Below are 14,182 nucleotides of genomic sequence, written 5' to 3'. Positions count from 1 at the left end.
CAAACACTGACAATATGAAAAAAGAAAAGAAAAGCCAATTATATCTAAAAGACACAAGAAGTGTGACTATAAAATAAATCTGAGTACATTAAAATCAAGAACTTCTGTTCATCATAAAAACTGTAGGGGTCTAGAAATGTCCCAGCATCTCTCACACACTCTCAAACACACATACACATGCGCATGTGCACACGTGCGCATTCTCTCTCTCTCAACACACACACAAATGTATATAAAATATATGATATACATATAACGTGTGTGTCTATTCTACATAACATAAAAAGAAAAGTTACAAACCAGAAAGAGTTTTAGAATATATACATCCAACAAAAAGTAAGCATGGAGAATATAAAGAATTCTTAAAAATCAGAAATAAAAGCACAAACAACCTAGGAGTTCAGGTGGTGGGGAGTAGGGATGAACAAGCATTTCACAGCAAAAAAAAAAAAAAAAAACACAAAGCCAATAAAAATGAAAGAAATGTTCATATAAAAAGTAATCAAATAAATGCAATAAAAGTGAAATACCAATTTACATCCATTCAAGCTCCAAAAAATTAAAAAGTCTCAGAAGCAAGAGCTAAAAAGGACAGAGATCCCATGGTTTTTTATGCATTGTAGCCGGGGGAAATATTTGGTCTCATTTCTGCAAACTGAATATCACCACACTTTATAATCCAGGGACTTTACTCTTAGTTTTACATCAAGAGAGATGTATACCTATACCTCAAGAGACATGTGAGAATTTTCATAGCAAACTGCTCACAATAGGGGAAAAAAAAGAACTGGAAAACATGCAAAATGCCCATAACACGGGAGAATGAATTAAGATATATATACAAACATATGTAAACAAAAAAGGTTTTTATTCAGAAAATAATCAATGAATTACAATGATGTGTAACAATAAGAATAAATGTTGGCCAGGCACAGTGCACAAGCCTGTAATCCCAGAGACCTGGGAGGGTGAAGAAGGAAGATGAGAATTTAAAGGCCAGCCTCAGCAACTTAGTGAGGCCCCAAGCAACTTAGCAAAATCCTGTCTCAAAACAAATATAAAAAGGGCTGGGAATGTGGCTCAGTGGTTAAACACTCCTGAGTTCAATCTCTGGCAATAGAGGGGAACAAGAATAAATTTTAATAATACAATATTAAGTAAAATGCTAAATCCCAAATGATTAAATCATAGAGTAATTGTTTTATTTCATAAAAATAAAACCAAAATTAAAAAAGCTTTTTTTCTAATAGGTATAAATGTGATAAAATTATACAAAAACTGAAGGCAAGGTGGGCACAGTGGCACACGCCTTTAATCCTAGGAGTTCAGGAGGCTGAGGCAGGAGGATCCAGAGTTCAAAGCCAGCCTCAGAAACTTGGTGAGGCCCTAGGTAACTCAGTGAGACCCTGTCTGTAAAGAAAACAAAAAAAAGGGGGGGGCTAGGGATATGGTTCAGTGCCCCTGGATTCAATCCCCAATATCTCCCCCCACAAAAAAAAAAAAAAAAAAAAAAAAAAGAAGGCAAGGAAATGGTGAAGACAGAATTCAAGACTGAATTCTATGGGGGAAGGCATAGAATAGAATGGTTGAGAGCATCTATACAGTCAGATGTAGAATACTACGTACCTACCTTTTTCCCCAGTAGTGAATAAACAGCTGCCTAAGTTTTAAAAGTAAAATTAAAAATAGTCTATACATGGGCCAGTGAGATCATGTCAAAAACAAGAATTATGGCTGATTCATTATCCATCCTTTAAAGTTGTTTAGCCTAAATTTTTACTGAATTGAGTTTCTGTCCTCTTAAGTGAGGTGTGTGGGTGTGTGTCTATATTTTTTTTTTAAAGTCAAATTTACTTGACTGTGAACAGTTGCTGGGCTAGGGACATAGCCTATAAGAACACCTGCCTATAAGGTGTGAGGCTGAGGCAGGAGGATCCAGAGTTCAAAGCCAGCTCAGTGAGGCCCTAATAAGCAACTGAGTGAGTTGAGGGTTGAAGATGTGGCTCAGTGATTAAGAGAGGTGTGTGTGTGTGTGTGTGTGTGTGTGCGCGCGCGCGCGCGCGCGCGCGCGCGCACGCACCTCTATATATATATATATATATGCATACCTCCCTCCCCTCAAAAAAAAAAGAATTTGTTCTAAAGAGTTTCGCTGCTGCATTTAATCCTCTTCCAGTTAATATGGCATTTATAGAACTTTATATTCTATCTCTGACAGAAGTTCACGAGGGAAGCAATGTATATAAATAATTGATAAGTACTCAAGAACAATGATTTTCACATGTGAAAAGGGTCCTCTTGTCCAAATTTCTACTGTAAAAACAAACTTCAAACCTCTAAATAATGTACTTATTAGCTGCAAGGCTTTAAACTATCCAATCGTGGGGTAATACTGAGCCAAAACAGAGACAGAGACAGAAACACAGGGACAGAACAAACAATGCTAGCAAATGATATGAAATGAATTCAGTCATTTGAGTGTTGTTATTCACTTGTCAAACACTCACAGGTCTCCAAGGCTTTCCTTAGACCCTTTACATCACTATCAAGAATAATAACCCCCAAATAAGCATTCTAAGAACATTAAAGGTAATCTAGAAATAGGAACACTTCCTTCCTACATTATCAGTAGGCAATCAACAAAGCTACAAGTGAATAAATTTGAGTGTTAAATAAATATTTCCATATAGCATTATATGAAATAATTCTGATAGAGCATTATGCAAAATAAACTCAGCATCACAATCCTATGTAGTTCAAAGTCTTAACATTTGGCAGACAGAAAAGACAAACTTAAAAATTAAACACTTCTTGGAAGATTATGAGTGATGGAGATTAAATGCAAATTCAGGTCTCCTGACCGGTACTGTATTCACAGACAACTAAAGGGAAAAAACACACTTAAGTCAGAAATTAGGTCTTCAGTGTTGGATGGCCATTTACAGCCATAAAGACCTTTTTTCTTCTGCCTCCGTGAATTCTGCTTTCTGAAAAATAATACCTCCTGCATGATATGCTCCCCAAGGCTACTGTGAAATAACTAACATTCAGGAAGTAGTCTAAAAAGTACAATGTCTAAAAGAGGAAGATTACCCTTTTAATCTTCCAATTTTCTGAACTCAAGGAACAGTAATACAATACACCATGAGCTTGTGACTGGTCCTTTCTGTCTCTAACAAATTCTGCAATTCAACAATACTACCAAATTTCCATAATTCTAAATATCCATTATTTTAGGACTAATAAAAGGAAAAGTATAACCCCTTGATATTATTAAGACAGAAAAACAGAACAGGCTAAATTCCCTCAGCCTAAAAAGACCTTCCCAATAATCCCTAATAGTAATAATGGCAAAGCATTCAGCTACATATTTTACATGCATTACTTCATTTAATCCACATAAACCCTCTATGGAAACTACAATTATATCACTTGCACAGAGGAATTGATAATTTCAAGGAATGAAATAACTTATCTGAGATCAAGCAGCTAGTCAATGGCAGATGCAGAATTTGAACCAGATCACCTGTCTGCAGACATGGGGCTCCTTCATGACTCAAAATGCCATACAAAGTTTCTTCCAAAAAAGCCCACCCACCTCAATGCCAGCTTCACAGAAAGCCTCCCCTCATCATATCCCAAGCATAAAATTAATTCTTCTTCTGTGCTCACAAAGCACTTTTTAGTTCCTTTCTGGCAACATCTGAACCTACTTACAGTCAAATGAACAAACGAAAATAAAAATCTGGGGGCTGAGGTTGTGGCTCAGTGGTAAGAGCCTAGAATGCGTGAGGGACTGGGTTCAATCCCTTGCACCACATAAAAATAAACAAATAAAATAAGGGTATTGTGTCCATCTGCAACTAAAAAAAAATTAAATCTTAAAATAAATAAAAATATGTAATACACATACATAGATTGGAATACATATACCAACATACCATATACCAACATATGTATATATACACCCACACACATATATGTGTGTGTGAGTTAATGTGTTTAAGTATATTTTGTATATATAAAATCCTGGGGAGAGGTTCTTGTTTTTCTTTTGGAATTCAGGATTGAACCCAGGTATGCTTTGCCTCTGAGTTATACCTCCAGACCTTTTAACTTTGAATTTTGAGACGGAGTTTTGCTAAATTGCAGAAACCAGCCTGGAACTTGTGATCCTTCTGTTGCAGCTTCCGAAATAGCTGAGATTACAGGCATGTACCACTGCACCCAGTAAAATTAAAAACAAAATTTTACTTGAAATCCATAAGCTTACTTTGCATTGTAGTTTCTGGTATCCGCATCTTAGCCCCTATTCCTTACCCACCTCATTAATAATCAGAGATTCTGGTCATTCGAGGGTTAATGGCCTTGAGCAAACATACAAATTCTCTGAATCTCAGGTTCTTCATCTCTGAATAACCACTTTACTTCAGAGGAGTTTTTTGTTGTTGTTGTTGTTAAATTTTTCTGCAGTTGCAGATGGACAGAATGCCTTTATTTCATTTGTTATATGGTGCTAAAAATTGAACCCAATGCCTCACCAGTGCTAAGCAAGCACTCTGCTACTGAGCCACAACCCCCCCCCCATACTTCAGAGTTATTTTAAAACTGGACAATCTTGTCTTTAAAGAGCTCAATGGAAAGATTAATAGTTTGCCCAAAATCAAGGGCTAATGAGTATCAGAGCAAAGATATAAACTCAAGATTCAAAGATATAAATTCAAGCTTATGTTTCATATAACCTGTGTTACTAAGTCAGTTGCGTGATTCCAAAGTCCAATTTTTAAGCACTACCTACATAGCTCCCCAACTCATTATGGCCTCCCAGATCTTAATTCTCAATGCTTGGAGTCAGGATAGGGATCTGAACCATGAAAACCTCATTTAGAGTCCAATGAATGTTTCTTGCATTGATTATGAGAACTCAATAAATACAGTATTGGTAATATTCTAAAACTGCATGAGCAAGAAGGCACTCAGTTTCCAAGTGAGATTTCAGACTCTTGCCTTTACGAAGTTAGTTCTACTTCCAATTCTCAATAACATTAAAATAAACTATTTCATAAATCTGATTTCTCACTCTTCTGCTAAAAATAATATTCAACTGTACTTACTCTATAATAAACTACCTACTCTCACTAATAAAATGTTTATCCCTTGAAATTAAATTTTTCAAAATACCATCCTTAACTTCTTAAGTTATGAAAGAAATGATCATAACTCTCCACAATAACCATACACTCAACATAGATAATGCCTTCTCCCTAGGAATCATCTCCCCTGATCTTGACACCTTTACCCACTTCCTAACCCTATGCCTAGTTTGGACTCAATTAAGGAGCACTTCTATGTGCTCTCACTGAATCAGTTTTGTCTTATGTTGTACCACTTATCAACTCTCTATGTACATGTTCCTTGAAGCCAGATATGCTTTTTTCTCTGCTATATTCCTAGTATATATCACAACACCTAGATAATAGGTTCTCAAATATTTGTCAAATCAATAAACAAATGAATAAATGACTGACAACCCACTTATGACTTTAATACCTCTGGTGGAGAATATGTGCAAGTCCTCATCATTCTCTAGAGCTGTAGCACAGCTAGACACATAACTTAAAAACAGTCTAGTCACTGATTCTCTCTACCAGCTCTAAGCATTTTACACACCATGACCATAGCTGCAGTGTGCTTACCACTTTTTACTGAGAAGCAAATCCAAGTTTACAGGAATATGCTTTAAAATTGAAATGCTGACCACAGTCATCCTAAAGGGTGCTTTATTTCCAAATAATTCATTTAAGAGAACTGTTCACATAGATAGCAAGCACTGCTACAATGTCATGCACAATTGCATGACCAACTTTGTAAGCTGACCACCTTGACAAATGAATCTTCATTTTTTGATCTCCTATGTTTCACAGAATAGACAAGATGCTTTACACTAATCATGCAATTTAACATTTACATCAACACTACAAGGGGAAAACCATATGATCTGCCTTCATTTTAAGAATTAAGAACAGAAACTCAAATAATTAAATAACTTGTCCAAAGGCACACAGGGGCAAATCTACAATTTGAACCCAAGTATGCTATATGCCAAAACCTGTGGTCCTCCAAACTAAAATGCCCTGAAGTAAAATATAGCAACCTTATCTGCCTCATAATTATTATGAATCAATTAAAAATTGCTCTAAGAGTGGGGGATGTAGCTCAAAAGTCAAGTGCTTGCCTAGCATGTGCAAGCCCTGTGTTCAATCCCCATACCACAAAAAATAAAGAATGAATGAACTAAGGAGTCAGGAAGAAATGATCATCCAGTAATATAAAATGTAAAGCTAGGTTTTCCATTTAGCATTATTTATACTGCAAAGTCAACCTAAAAGACAAAAGCAGCTTTAAGAATCACTATAAAAATGAATAAGAGCCATACAAACCTAAATGATATTGTCATATGAAAATGTAAGATGGGTTTTTTAAAAAAATGTTATTCAAAATTATGGAATAGGGGCTGGGGTTGTGGCTTAGCATTAGAGAGCTCTTCTAGCACATGTGAGGCGCTGGGTTTGATCCTCAGTACCACATAAAAATAAATAAATAAAGGTGTTGTGTCCAACTACAACTAAAAAATATATATATTAAAAAATTATGGAATAGATGGAAAATCTGTTAACAGGAGAGTTAAAGGTTAGGAAAGCACATTAGAAAGGGGGAAAAAGTCTCTTATTCCAAGAATAACAGGCCATATTCAAAATTCTCCTTTGCCAATTTATAAAAAAGAAAAGGATTATGGAAACAAATAGAATGTGGCTCAAGTGGTAGCGCACTCACCTAGCATGCATGAGGCACTGGGTTTGATTCTCAGCACCACATAAAAACAAAATAAAGATATTGTGTCCACCTAAATCTAAAAAATAAATATATAAAAAAAAGAAATACTAGTAACAGACCAGAGCAGACCTATAATACATTCTTAAGAAATACACCATGTGTTTAGTTCTTCTGGACTTACAGAATGTCCACTGAAAGGCAAATTCTCTAGCCAATGCAAATTTACTAGATCCTTAATAAACAATCACATGATAAAGTTAAACCTCACTTAAAATTACAATTAGCTACTCATTAATTTCCCTAAAAGCATTTAATGCTGAACTCATCTACTATTAAAAATAAGTGGTGGGGCTGGGGATGTGGCTCAAGGGGTAGCGTGCTTGCCTGGCATGCATGCGGCCCAGGTTCGATCCTCAGCACCACATACAAAGAAAGATGTTATGTCCGCAGAAACTAAAAAATAAATACTAAAAGTTCTCTCTAAATAAATAAATAATAAGTGGTGCCCATTCTCAAATTATTTCCCATTGCCCGTCATGACAATATTTGAAGATGGTAGCCTTTTAATATTGCAAATCCACACTGGCTTCTCTGCCACATGTTTGCTTTTCAACTTCTTAAAGATTAATGAACTGTCACGTAAACGCTTTTCTTGCCTATTAGTCTTGATGCTTCAAAAACTTTAAAAAATTTCCTTTGGAATAAAATTTTAACAGAGTAGGCAGTTCTTTAATACTTCAAATTAAACAGTGTCCACAGATGATATTTCCAAATTGAGCAACCACATTTTTCTTATGACATTTTTAGGGATTTCTTTTTTGATTTGAACTAATAGTAACTTCTTCCCTGTTTTCTACAATTCTTAGAATGTTTGCTTTGCTTTGCTTCACCATTGTTTTTATTAACAAAATGAATTAACTTTGAAGAGTGAACTAAAATGACACAGAATATGTAATAACAAAATGATGTATGGGGGAAATAACCTTTAAGTGAACTGTTAGTTAAACAGTAAATACAACTTTAAGGGTTTTAATTTGCTGTTAAATACAGAAGTATTAAAATATAATTTGGTTACTAATATATATTCTACTGGTGACCAGAATTGTGATTACCCACATGCCAGACATTAGGGTGAATATTAACATGTATTTAGTAATGATTAAGATGATAATAACAGATTATGCCTAACACTTAAATAGAGCTTACTATGTTCCAGGCACTGTTCTAAATACACTGCACATATTATTTCATTTAATCTTCACAACAACCCTCCAAAGTAAGTACTATTATTTACAATTTACAATGAGAAAACGGGAGACTTTGAAAAGTTAACTAAATTACCCACAATATAAGCAAGAAACTGACAAAGCTGTAATTGAAATTTTGGTTGGAATATAAAGTCAAGCTGTTGTCCTCTAAATAATCATTGAATCACCCCACTCCAAAACAATTCTTCAAAATACTACCTATTCCCTAAATGATAAAGAAACAAAATTTATGGTACTCCATAACAAGGCACCCATCTCACATACAATTTTATAGCCAAAAACAATATTTAAACTTCAACTATAGCTAAATTGATATTGTCATCAGTCCCTCAAATGCATCATTCACTCCTCTACATTTTTCTTCATAACTTTACTCCTGACTAAAATAACCTCTACAATTTTCACCCCAAACTCTGCCTGAGATTCAAACCAAATTCCACCTCATTCATAAGACAGGTCCAGTCTGAAATTGTTTGCATAAACTCTTATTATTACAACAAGCTATCATTATTAATTACATACAACCTCATATTTTAACTTTAAATATGCTTTTCTCCAAACTATAAGCTGAGGGCCATAACTATGCTTCAAAATCTAGTATACCTATAAAAGCTGAAAAAAATACTGTTAAAAACAGATGAAAATGCATTTTGACTTAGTTAGAGCTAGTAAGGCAAAGTAAGTAAAGTAAAAGATTTTTGTGACAGACCTGAATTTTAATCTAATCCATTTTTAAATTTTTTTTTGTAGTTGTAGATGGACAAAATGTCTTATTTTTATGAGGTACTGAGGATTGAACTCAGTGCCTCACGCATGCTAGGCAAGCGCTCTGCCACTCAGCTACAGCCCCAGACCTAATCTAATATTTTCTAACTATTTGACAGTGGTAAATTATCCTAAATTTATATTCTCGTCTATACAAACAAAAGTAAAACCTACATCTCAGAGTTGTTACAAAATTTAAATGAGAAAATAGATTACCTTGAAAGAAGGGATAGACTGACAGTTCTCAGTGTTAATTATAAAAGCTAGAAAACTGAGAAACAGCATCTTTAATGTGCTTAAAAAAAAATAAATGCCCATAAAGAATTGTATACCCAATGTATATATTCCTACAAGAATGAATGCAAGCAAAAGCATTTTCAGAAAAACAAAACAGACTATACCATCAGCTAACTGGTACTAAGAGAAAATTCTAAAAGGTATTCTTAAGGGTAAAAAAAATTACAAAAGATCAAAGGTCTGAAATTCAGACACGAAAACAGCTGAGAAAATGCTACAAATATGGGTAAATCCTAGTCAATACTAACAACTCTACTATTATTAAAACAGTATTTAATACTTTAACTAATTCTACATATTAAGTATTTAGAATAAAGTACACAAATAAAATTAAGTATAGGTTGAAAAAGGGGTAAAGGGATTCTAAGATGCATACAATGCCAGGATAAAGATTAATAATAGTATCTATTAACAATAATTCAAAGATGTACACTGCCATCTACGTCCACCATTGGGTGCAATGATAGGGAATTCATGCATTTTAAGTTCGCTCAATAATAAGATGTGTATCCTACAACAAGTTTCCTAATTCTGCACTTTTTTCCCCAAAGGAAAATGAGAGGTTGAATTATATGATGTCTTAAGATACTTTAGACTCTCACATTTTATTATCAACATTTTTTAAAATCCACCTTTTTTTCCTGCTCTACTTTTATTATCATCATAGTCTTAGCATCAGGAAACAGAAATGATAGGTTTTTTAATATTTTATTTTTGTTGATGAACATACATTTATTTATTTATTTATTTATTTATTTATATGTGGTACTGAAAAATCAAACCCAGTGCTTCACACATGCTAGGCAATTGCTCTACCACTGGAGCCACAATCCCAGCTCAGCAGGTTGTTGTTTTGGTTTTTTGTTTGTTTGTTTGTTTTTTAATTTATTTAGGTATATGTGACAGCAGAATGCATTTTGATTCACTGTACACAACAGCAGCACAATTTTTCATTTCTCTGTACACAATGTAGCATCACACTATATGTGCAGTCATACATATATCTAGGGTAATAATGTCCATCACATTCCACCACCTTTCCTGTCCCCATACTCCCTTCCCCCTGTCCCTCACCCTTGCCCAATCAAAGTTCCTCCATTTTTCCCCTTCCCCCACTCCCACTATGGATCAGCATCAACTTATCAGAGAGAACATTTGGCCTCTGGTTTTTTGGGATTGGCTTACTTGGCTTAGCATGATATTCTCCAACTCCATCCATTTACCCCAGCAGGTTTCTTTTTAAAGCTTAGTATTAAATATTAAATATCTTTCCTCAGTTTAATTTTACCTTACTCTGTCAAGAAAAAAAAATTAAAACTCAAGTTATTTGAAGCCTGGACACACTTCCATGATTAGTTGTGCTATGTAAAATTTGGTGTCTGTATTCTTCCTGCTATGTAAGCAGATCAAGGCCCAAGAAAGATGGGAAAAGGTTATAACTGTTTCTGGAAAGTGTGCTACAGGGGACTGGGGCTGTATCTCAGTGGCAAAGCACTTGCCTAGCATATGTGAAGCACTGAATTCAATCCTTAGCACCACATGAAATCAAATAAAGGCATGCTTTCCATCTACAACTACAGAAAAAAAAATTTTTTTAAAGAAAAATATGGAGCTGGGGATGTGGCTCAGTGGTAAAGCACTTGCCTAGTATGTGTGAGGAACTGGGTTTGATGACTCTCAGCACCACATAAAAATAAATAAAGGCCTGGGGATGTGGCTCAAGTGGTAACGCGCTTATCTGGCATGCGCGGGGCGCTGGGTTCAATCTTCAGCACCACATAAAATAAAAAGATGTTGTGTCTACCGAAAACTGAAAAATATTAAAAAATTCTCTCTCTCAAATAAATGAATGAATAAATAAATAAAATAAAGGCATTGTATCCATCTACAACTAAAAAATAAATATTTTTTAAAAAATGAACAGCTTCCCATTTCACTCACAGTACAGGTTTTGGGCCTAAAAGGACTCACATGATCTGCTCCCTTCCATTCATTTTCTTTATCTCTCAGACCTCATCTCTAGCTGGTCCCCACACCCGCCACCCAAATTCAGCTGCTCTCCTCGGGAGACTCTGAACTGGCGGTCACCATGCTTACGCCCCTACAACATGGCCTTAGAAAAGCTCAGGAAGCCAGGGAAGATATTACAGGGTTTCAGCTTTTCTGTGTCTTTGAACAGATTAACAAACATAGGCATCTGGTATTTCATCTGGAGTGGTTCTCATGCTTGTTGTGGGTGGGTAACTGCCTAGGAGGGTGATAACTGTGTTGACCATCCCACCCTCCCTAGCTAGAAATGGAAAGTTTATTGCCCACTGGCTATGAAAAAGAGCTGAAGCTTGACTGGCACTGAATTATCTAAGAAGTTTCTTCTAGAAACATGCAATTCGGACTCTTCCTGTCACTTCAACAAATAAGTTATTTTTAAAAGCACTTGGGTTCAGGGGCAGGGAGCAGGGCTCAGAGGTAGAGTGCTCGCCTACCATGTGTGAGGCACTGGGTTTGATCCTCAGCACCACATACAAATAAAATAAAGATATTGTGTTTGCCTGTAATTAAAAAATAAATATTAAAAAAAAAGAAAAAGAAAAAGCACTTGGGAAGTTCCTCCTCCACCCCAAGATGGGAAGGCTTAGAGAAGTACAGCCACCTTCTAGGCCATATCAGAATTCCTGAAGGTTAGAGACCCCACAGAAGTAGACCAAATCTGCTGCAACCATCAAGACATGGAAAATCTGATGCAACTGGAACCAAGTGTTAAACCACGTTAAAGAGCTCAAGAATCCAAGCAGCATAAAGGCCAGCTCCCATGATATACATCATAGCCATGAGGAAGAACCAGCCCATCTGGCCCACTGTAGTGGCCTTGATAAATCCCTAAGTAATAATGAAGTGCATGGTGAGTATAACATCACTCAAGCCAAGTTCCAGGAATATGCCTGCTCTTTTCTGCTTGTGCTTAGGAGTGGCAAACCAGTCCCACTATGCCACAAAGATGGCAGAGATACCCAGGACACAGATGATGGAGAGGTAGAAGAATCAAGGCTATGGGGAACAGTAAAAGGAGTAATAAGAGTCAGGGGACAAAGCTCCCCATAATCAGGAGAGCAATTAAGGAATAGTCCAGTTTGGAAAAAGTATGTGAGACATTCTCTGAATGACAATAGACATTGTGGAAAAACCAGAAGAGCACTATACCCAAAAATATGCCAAAAAACACTTTCTCCTGAAGAGAGGCCATGAAATACATATTTGGTCTAAGCATGGTCAAGATTCCCAAAAAGAGAAACAGCACGAAACAAGTAGAAGGCTCCAGGGGTTGCCAGGTCCTGTGAGTATGTGGAAGACGCTGCTTTTATTTCAATAATAGTGGAATGTTTATTTGAAAACTATCTTCTGTGTTAAACCTTATCTAGAAAACTAGAATAGGGTCACTGTGGTGGATGTGCAGTTCTTTGGAGCCCCTAAGATTCCTAGAGAACTACTGAAGACCACTTATCCACTTATTGTGAAAAGTTCAGGGGGTGTCATGATGCCTAAGGTTCTGGCTTTTGGGTTTGAAAAAACAAAGCAGGAATGTAGCAGGCTCATTTCTCCAGTCCAGGTAAGGGCAGCAGGACTCCAGGCATTGGGGCACTGGTGTCTTTGTCCAAGATATCATCTGCCTCATTTCACCCTCTGGCCAGCAGCCACGCCCTGCCACTCATAGGGTAGAAAACTTATCTTCACCATCTAACAATTGAGTTTAATCTTTTAAAGATATGAATTCCAAAGTTGAAAGATGTGGCATCACTTTCTTTTTTCTTGCCCTTAAAAGGCATCATCTGGTATATTCTTGTATCAACAAAGATTGTTCAAGTTCAGATCCTGATATAGGATCAACAGGTCTAAAAGCTGACCCTACAGCAGGAGTTTGGGGGATGATTTATAGTGGAATCATCAAACAGACCTCCTTCTCATAGATGTGAGGGATCATTCCCACTGGGGAGCTAACCATGTGTACAGTATTCTTGTCATACTGCTGAATGGTAGATGAGCTGCTCCCAAAAGCCACCGTTGGGTTGGATGATGGCCTGACATGACTAGGTTCACAGTGTTCTTCACGAGGTCAGAAAGGTACAAAGTGGTTGAGTGGCTCATGCCACTGGCACAGTGTAGCAGTGTACAGCTCTGCTTCATTTCCATACTGTGGATATGGTGGGTGAAGGGTTCAAGGAGTCATAGAGTCAGCCACAGGCACATATGTGGACTGGATATCCTCATAAGAAGGTATTTACCATCTCTACTGAGACGTTGATGACTGAAGTGATCTGATTCCTGGATAGCAAGAGCTTGTTATTGGCAGCCACACCAATGCTGATGTACAGGCTTCTGGTGATCTGTGAGAAGCCACTGACTGAGGGCTGCCCGAACTAAACTAAAAAGGTGCACAGGGGTGCTGTCATCAAAGCGGTAGGTCAGCAGCTGGTGACATATGAGGCCTGCATCTTTTTACTAAGCTGTGTCCATGGAAAATTCTCTCCAACAGGAGTGTGAGGGGGTTCATTCATGAAGAAGCAGCATCGATTATACCCAGGCAAGGGTTTCAGGGAGAAGCCAGTTCCAATTCTAATCCCAGGGACCAAAATCCCAGCTGGCCCAGCAAACTGGTTTCCTCAAGGGGAAGAATCAGCTGCCCAGAAGATGCTCATAAAGCAAGCCCAAAATGAGGGCATGAGTGGTCTGTGGCCATGTAGCAGATGGTCATTGCCCTTCAGTCATTCAAGAAGTACATTATATGGGATTGACCCTCCAACGCCCCTCCCAGACTTCACACACTAACTAACTCCATCTTCTCCATGGCATAGTGGGCCTGCAGGCAAAGCATCAGTGCCCATACCTCTTCTTCTTCTTGGGGCCCTGGGCATATTTGCTCTTCTTCAGCCTTGTTTGGGTTGGCAATTACCTGCTAGGACTTCTCTTCTAGCAGCAGTCCCAGTTGAGCCAATTCCACTGAGTCAGTTTCCCTATTACTGGCA

General features: G+C 37.0%; 2 pseudogenes across 2 annotated transcripts; both read right to left on the bottom strand.

Moving 5' to 3' along the window:
- Nucleotides 1-6,377: 6,377 nt before the first annotated feature.
- LOC308635280 (adiponectin receptor protein 1-like) lies at nucleotides 6,378-12,871 on the bottom strand (annotated as a pseudogene). The gene is made up of 3 exons: nucleotides 12,840-12,871; nucleotides 11,809-12,493; nucleotides 6,378-6,382 (listed from the first exon to the last, which is right to left on the bottom strand). The product of its transcript is annotated as an adiponectin receptor protein 1-like (transcript).
- Nucleotides 12,872-13,089: 218 nt separating this feature from the next.
- On the bottom strand, nucleotides 13,090-13,609 carry LOC308640763 (dual specificity protein phosphatase 18-like; annotated as a pseudogene). The gene has a single exon. The product of its transcript is annotated as a dual specificity protein phosphatase 18-like (transcript).
- Between the last annotated feature and the right edge of the window lie 573 nt (nucleotides 13,610-14,182).

Source organism: Spermophilus citellus, assembly GCF_964194105.1.
Source record: "Spermophilus citellus genome assembly, chromosome: 2".
NCBI lineage: Eukaryota > Metazoa > Chordata > Mammalia > Rodentia > Sciuridae > Spermophilus > Spermophilus citellus.
Note: the sequence above shows the minus strand (reverse complement) of the source record. Positions and strands in the feature narration are given on the sequence as shown.